At 45.4% G+C, this 6613-nt stretch overlaps 1 long non-coding RNA gene across 1 annotated transcript; it reads left to right on the top strand.

The window, feature by feature from the left end:
- Window positions 1-4135: 4135 nt before the first annotated feature.
- LOC120695971 lies at window positions 4136-5360 on the top strand. The gene is made up of 3 exons (XR_005683964.1): window positions 4136-4384; window positions 4806-4878; window positions 5007-5360. It is a non-coding gene; the product is annotated as an uncharacterized LOC120695971 (long non-coding RNA).
- Window positions 5361-6613: the final 1253 nt, after the last annotated feature.

Genomic DNA, 6613 nt, shown 5'->3' with positions numbered 1-6613 from the left:
TCGGACTAGGATCCTAACAGAACTCGACTAGGACTTTTCATGTAACCCGGTCCCCCCAAAATATATAAGGGCGGACAGAAACCCCTCCACAATATCGAACAATACCTGAGGAATACAAATCACCACACATGACGTAGGGTATTATGCTCCGGCGGCCTGAACCTGTCTAAATCCTTGTGTTCCTTGCACCATCGCGTTCTGATCTCGGCGAGTCCCTACTCATAACCACTCTCCTTGGGATACCCCTCGAAGATCCGACGGTAAAACACCGACACAAGTAGCCATAGATAACTCAATACTACACTGGCACTGCACATTGCACACTGCCTAGACCACAATCGTTGCTTTGCACAATGGGCAAGGTGTGCGTCTCTATCATCCGTGAACCAGAAACAGACGCATAGAAGTGTAGTGAGGCATCCAAACGCACAAGAAGTTGCTCCTTCAAGTAGTACTCGAGACAAATCGTGCAATATGAGGCCGTCCGCAATTCTGTCTCAACATTGGCGGGGTTAGATTTTTTTCGGATGGGGAGGCTTGTTTCTTTCTCCTCCATCTCCACCTCTTCTTCCTCCTTTTCTACTCCTCTTCTTTCTTTTTTGCTTGCAATGGAGTTTTTGCAGTAGGTAGAGAGTTGGAGACCCCCCACCCCCCACATACACACACTAGTAGAAATAGTAGTTTCAATAATATTTTGCGCATGACATTCTAAAACTTCATCATGGAACAGACCGTATCTATGTTGAAAATACCAGATTCGTCATAGGTCTTCGACGGTGGCTCTCAGCCCCGACTTAACTATGACAAAAGTAAAATACGCGTCACAGAATAATATCTGTTTCATCATAGTCCATCAGCACAGCCCTCGACCCCTAGGAAACTATGATGAAAGTAAAACACGCGTCATAGAACATTATCGTCACAAAAATGGTGTGCCATCAACAACTCGTATCCTTGATGACCGTGACTTGTCATAGAAACGGTGGGCCACATAGATCCATATATGCATAGAAAAATAGAAAAATTAGTAAAAATCAATAACAGATGAACGTTAAGAACCGAACTTAGTATAGGATGCATCACACCACAGGGCTAGGATGCCAGGTCACCGGCCGCAGCCCGGGCTGCCAGCGCCGCTTTGTTTGGTGTTACTTTACAATGGGGGCACAAGGATAAACTTAAAAAAAGGCGCACAAGGATAAACTGAAAAAAAGGAAAAGAAATAACTGAAAAAAATTTAACCAACTTGGGATTTGAACCGTGGTCTCAAGGGGCAAACATAGAAGCTCTACAACTGCGCTACACATTTGTTTGTTCATGTATTGGGTATTTAATTCTTTTATTTATACACATATATACTGTGGCCCAAATTCGAACTTCCGAATTCGCTGAGGGAAAGCGTATGCCTAACCACTAGGCTACACGATCAATTGTGGTGTAATTGTGCATTTTGATTTATTCATACACATCTATCGGAGAGAAAAAATTGGAAAAAAAAACAATGCATAACATGAGGTCTGAACCCTACAATGCAACTTTGGGTTAAAGTGAAGCACAAATACCGCCAAATCACCTCCTCCGTTGTACCAAGCTTTGTTATTTAATTTAATTTTAGTTCATGCTACAAATCATGCAGCAGCTCCCCCCACCCCAACAGCTAGGCGTTGGAGCACGCATCATCTATGCAAAAAAAAAAAAAATCCTCCGCCACTCCGTCTTGTGCCCATGCAACCCCTCCGTATCGGGACAAGCCGAGCTAAAATGCTGGAGCACCCATCATCTGTGCAAAAAAAAAAGAATCTATTCCATCCGATTTTTTTACTTGTCGTATAACCCTCCGGTGCACAGACCAAGAAGGTGATTAAACACCACAAAATCTCCTCTCAGTGCATGGGTTTCTCCCTCCAACGATTAATGAGTGCATCTCGATTTCTTCCCTGCATGCAGCCATGCAGCCCGGCCATTGGCCTACCCAGTCTGTATGCAAAATCCTCCATGCGCGGACCAGTGTTTTCCACCATCTGCATGCATGCAGATTCAATTCTATCCGTGACCGAGGCGAGCAGACCAGTATACGACATGCTTTTCCGCCGTTTTTCAAAAAAAAAATACGACAAAGTAAAAAAAACGGAGGGAGTATAGGGTAAGAAAATAGTCGCACAAGAGGAATTGAACCCAAGACCTTTGACTAGAGAGTCTTTACCATTGCACTGTTCATTTGATTGCACTTCATTTGGTAACTTCACACCTTTGAATGGGCAAGATCACATTGCGACAAGAATAGATGTATAGTTTATCTTTATCTTTTTAATTTGAAATTAAAATTTATAATTGGTATTTCTCCATAAAAACTCCAAATTGGATGTTTCTTTCTAATTTTTTTCTAAAATAATGATCTTTTTGTTTGTATGTTAATTGCTATTTCTTGGATCTTTTTCATATAGCTTTTTTTCACCTAAATTGAAAGTAGGAAATATATTTTTTGCATAAAAATAGCTAATGTAACTTTATAGTTTCTAATGTTATGGTAAAAATAACATTGCGTCCAAATTTGACGTTCATACGAGTTCAAAAATATTATGATTTACTAAAATCTCAAAGTTCCACTTATGTTATAAGAAACTATGTAAGAGATGTGTCCTTTTGTAAACAATGTGCGGTCCAACTTTACTAAAACTATTTAAATTTTTATGGCAAGCTTATGGACCAAAAATATTTATCATGCCAATTTGTAGTCAAATAACTTAGATATTACTATAATTATTATGTGGTAATTTGGAGAAAGACGAAGTTTGAATTGTCCCTACAAGACAGTTGAATTTTTATTCTATTTTCAAGATATGTACTAGAATAGAATATATGAGCCCAAGTATAATTTTGTCCAACTTTTTGAATCTTATTATGTGTGCATGTAGTTCAATTTGGAATTAATTTTGATAACTATGCAAAATTCATTTAATATATAGAAAATAGTAAATCATCTTAAAAAATATAAAACCTACACAACACACCTTATATGTAGTTTATTACATATAAAAAATATATTGGTCTATGTAAAATAATTATTTTTATGTGTTACTTCACAATAGTGTAATAAAATGAAAAAGGAAAAATATGTCAAACAGGCCAAAAGGGTAGTAATAGTCCATTTTCTGCTAAGGCCCAACTTATCATGACCGTTCAACCTAATCCGACGATTCAGATTGAGCATGAGATGTATTAAAAAAAACCTGGCCAACACCCTCAAATCTAAACGCTAGCCACTTCTCCTCTTCACCTCTCTGTCTCTCTTCCTCTCCTCAAACTCTAGCCACTTCTCCTCAGATGTTGCTGCTCCCGTGCGCCTCTACCTTGGCCTCCCGTGGCCACCACGGCCGCGAGCTCCGCCTTGTGGCCGTGGCATGCAGCTAGCCACGGTGGACCGCCTCGCGATCGCCATTAATTGGCCGGGCCGTGCACCAACGAATTTGTCATACGAGCTCGCGGCATTTGCGTTGCAACTGATGATCAAATAAGGAACACTTGAGGCTGCTGCCTCCCGCTGACTTGTGAGCGCCATGGCGGCGGCGCGGCAGTGTTCTTCTTCACGTCTCGGTCGGTTGATTCGTCGACCTCATCCATGTTTGGATGTAGATGTTCAGCCAACTATTAGCTACATCCTTTAATTCTCAGTCACAGGCGCAACAGATTGACATTGTACACGCATGTCGTCGTTGTGCCTCTGCAGACAGAGACCCTTGCACATCAATTCTGACCAATAAATCCACCGCGCCCTTGATACAGTGACGTGATTTACAGACACTTGTCAGCGTGATCTGTAGTCTGAACTTGCTTTCTCCAATCACAAGATGGGGGTGCAGAAAAATGTCAACGGTTGTGGGACACTGCAGCTCCGCCGTGTCCAAGCTAGCTGCACACTTGTCCATCGCTCAGCTGGAGCTGGTGGTAGTGCTAGCTGGCGCAATCCAAGTGTGAGTGCGCGTGCACGGTCGCGAAAAGAAAAAAAAAGTGTGAGTGGGCGTGCGACCGGAAAGGAAAAAACAGCCGGGCAGTGGGGCAACCAGGCGACGACGTCTCCGTGTGAACACATGCTTGAGCTCCCTTTCACTTCTATAAATACCAATGGCAAGCCTCTTCAGCTCCCCTGCACTAGTGCTTAAAGGCAATTAAGCGAGTGAGTTAAGTTCCCAGCAGATAGTAGTAGCTAGTGTCATCTCTCTCTCTCGCAGTCTCGCTCGCTGAGCTCGCTCCAGTGGATCGACATACATGGCAGGAACGAAGCGGAGGGGAGGAGAAGAGATGAGCTGGATAGGCAGGAAGCTGTTCCTGTACAACGTCACCATCGGCCTCTACGCCATGGATTGGTGGGAGAGATACCTCTTCAGTATCCTCCATTTTCTAATGACGTATAATTATAATTTCTCTGTGCTCTCTCAGTCGTCTCATCAAGTTTCCGGCCCTTCCGATCTTATTTTGCGTTTTGGTTCTGCATGTTCAATTCCCTACCTCCATCAGTCAGGACGAAACACATGCATCTCGATCAGTTTTCTTGGTTTCCATGCAGTTATGAGATTGTATTATTCTTCATGATATATGTTTTCTTCGCAAAATTAGTATCCGATCCGGTCATGTTGGACCTCCTCCATGATGAAATGTTCATATTGTGAATGTTTTATTTCATAAGGAGTTAAAATTTTGGTGTTCATTTACCATTGTTTGAGCTAAATAAGGGGCACTTTTTGTTTATTGTTGACAACATTTTTCTTGATGGTCGTGTACTTGTGCTTGTCCTTATCATACATTAGACAGCATTGTTTTGATACTACTGTGGTTCTTCTGCTACAATAGTACCAAATCTATGTGGCAGGCATTTGACATGTAAGTTTTCCTTTCTCATTTTCCTCAATTTTCTTTTAATCTATATTAATTAATACACAAGTGCAACGCTATATTTTCGTTTTCCCCACATCACGCCTATAATTTGGGACATCTCTTCTATGTTTCAGCCATCTCAAGAGTAGCGTGGAGCTAGGAACAAAGAACTGTTCCATGGTGGCATTCTCCTAAATAATATGAGACGTTGCTGCGAAAAAAATCACACGCATGCGAAGAATAGCGGTGTGAGAATTGTGAGTGCTAAACAGTTATTTATAAAAAAGTTAACAATTACCTCCAATACCCAAGCAAGGTTGTTGTGCTATGTTTAAGCATGCTCTCACAATGCAAGCGTGTTTGTATATGTAGCGCTTTAGTAAGAATAATGAGAAAGTAGTAGTCCTGCATTTGTACATTGTACTACAGCTGGTAGAGGGGAAGTACTATCCCAGATGCAGCCATATCTATATCAAATTTGTTCAACCTATTTGTTGGCTGAATTTTTTACAAGGCGTGCATTAATTATTAATTATTGAAGGGTTCTAAATATGGGAACAAATAAAGAGGCTGGAACAGTTTTTTTTCCCCACCTGTTGGGCCAAGGCCTAGACGTAGCCCATTTGAGTTACGGGCTAGAAGAATTCCATGTTGCTGCAGGCCTATTTAGAGCAACTCCAAGAACCTCTGCATCTCATATCAGATAGCTAAAAACACAAAAACTTCAGCAAAATGAGCACCCAACAGACTCGGCATCGGGGTTCCCTCCACGGGCGGTGGCTAGTGAAACAAACCGAGGCAACTCCGCTCGCCATCCCCCCGGACCTCCGGGAGCTCCTCTCGATGCATGGCCCGCTCGCGTCTGCAGCTTGGCTGGAGGCTGGCGGCGGGGCCATTCGTGCCTGTAGCAGGGCTGGCGGCGGGGCCATTCGTGCCTGTAGCAGGGCTGGCGGCGGGGCCATTCGTGCCTGTAGCAGGGCTGGCGGCCGCCGAAGGGGGCCACGTGCCCGTGCCCGCCTGCGAGCGGCGGCCAGCAACGGGGGCTAGGCCAGATCCGGCGGCGGCTGGCGGTGTCGTTCCTGCATGCGAGAACGCCGACGAGGTGTCGAGGTCCCCCATCTCCGCAGGCACGAGCTCGCCAACCCGCCATGGCCGCTGCCGCCAAGAGCTCCACGACGAGCCACCACCCCGGCCTCGATCCGCCCTAGTTGTGAGAGGCAGTGGAGGCCTGCTCCTTGGTGTGATGAGTGATTGCCAACACGTGGAGTGGACTAACTGTGTGTAGTCGCGACTCTGTGGAGATTGTGCCGGTTCTTGGTCTGTGGTGTGCAGGTACACGGATGGCGCGGTGGCAGCGAGATGGTATGGACAAGAGCGAGGCGCGTGCCGATGCACCATGCGGCGGCGTTGCCGTGGCAGGGAGCTCGACTACCATGCGGAGGCGGGAGACCTTGCGGTGGCGTTGGAGGCATGACCGGACGACCGTGCGGTTGAGAAGGGCGGCCCAGATGCTTGGGCCACTGCTGGGCCGCGTTGCGATCCACTCCTGGCGCCAAGGCGGGACGGCGTGGAGTTTGTTGGTAGCTCGGAAAAAACCAACGGCTGGGATGCGTCGACGTCGGCCAAGTTGGAGTGAGATGGCGATGGCGTCTGGATGAAGAAGGCGGTAGGGTTCTGGCGGGAGGTCGGACACGTGGCGACATTGGGCTTGGCGGGTGTGCCGGAAACATCGCGCGGGAAG

The sequence above is a fragment of the Panicum virgatum genome, chromosome 2K (assembly GCF_016808335.1).
Source record: "Panicum virgatum strain AP13 chromosome 2K, P.virgatum_v5, whole genome shotgun sequence".
NCBI lineage: Eukaryota > Viridiplantae > Streptophyta > Magnoliopsida > Poales > Poaceae > Panicum > Panicum virgatum.
Note: the sequence above shows the minus strand (reverse complement) of the source record. Positions and strands in the feature narration are given on the sequence as shown.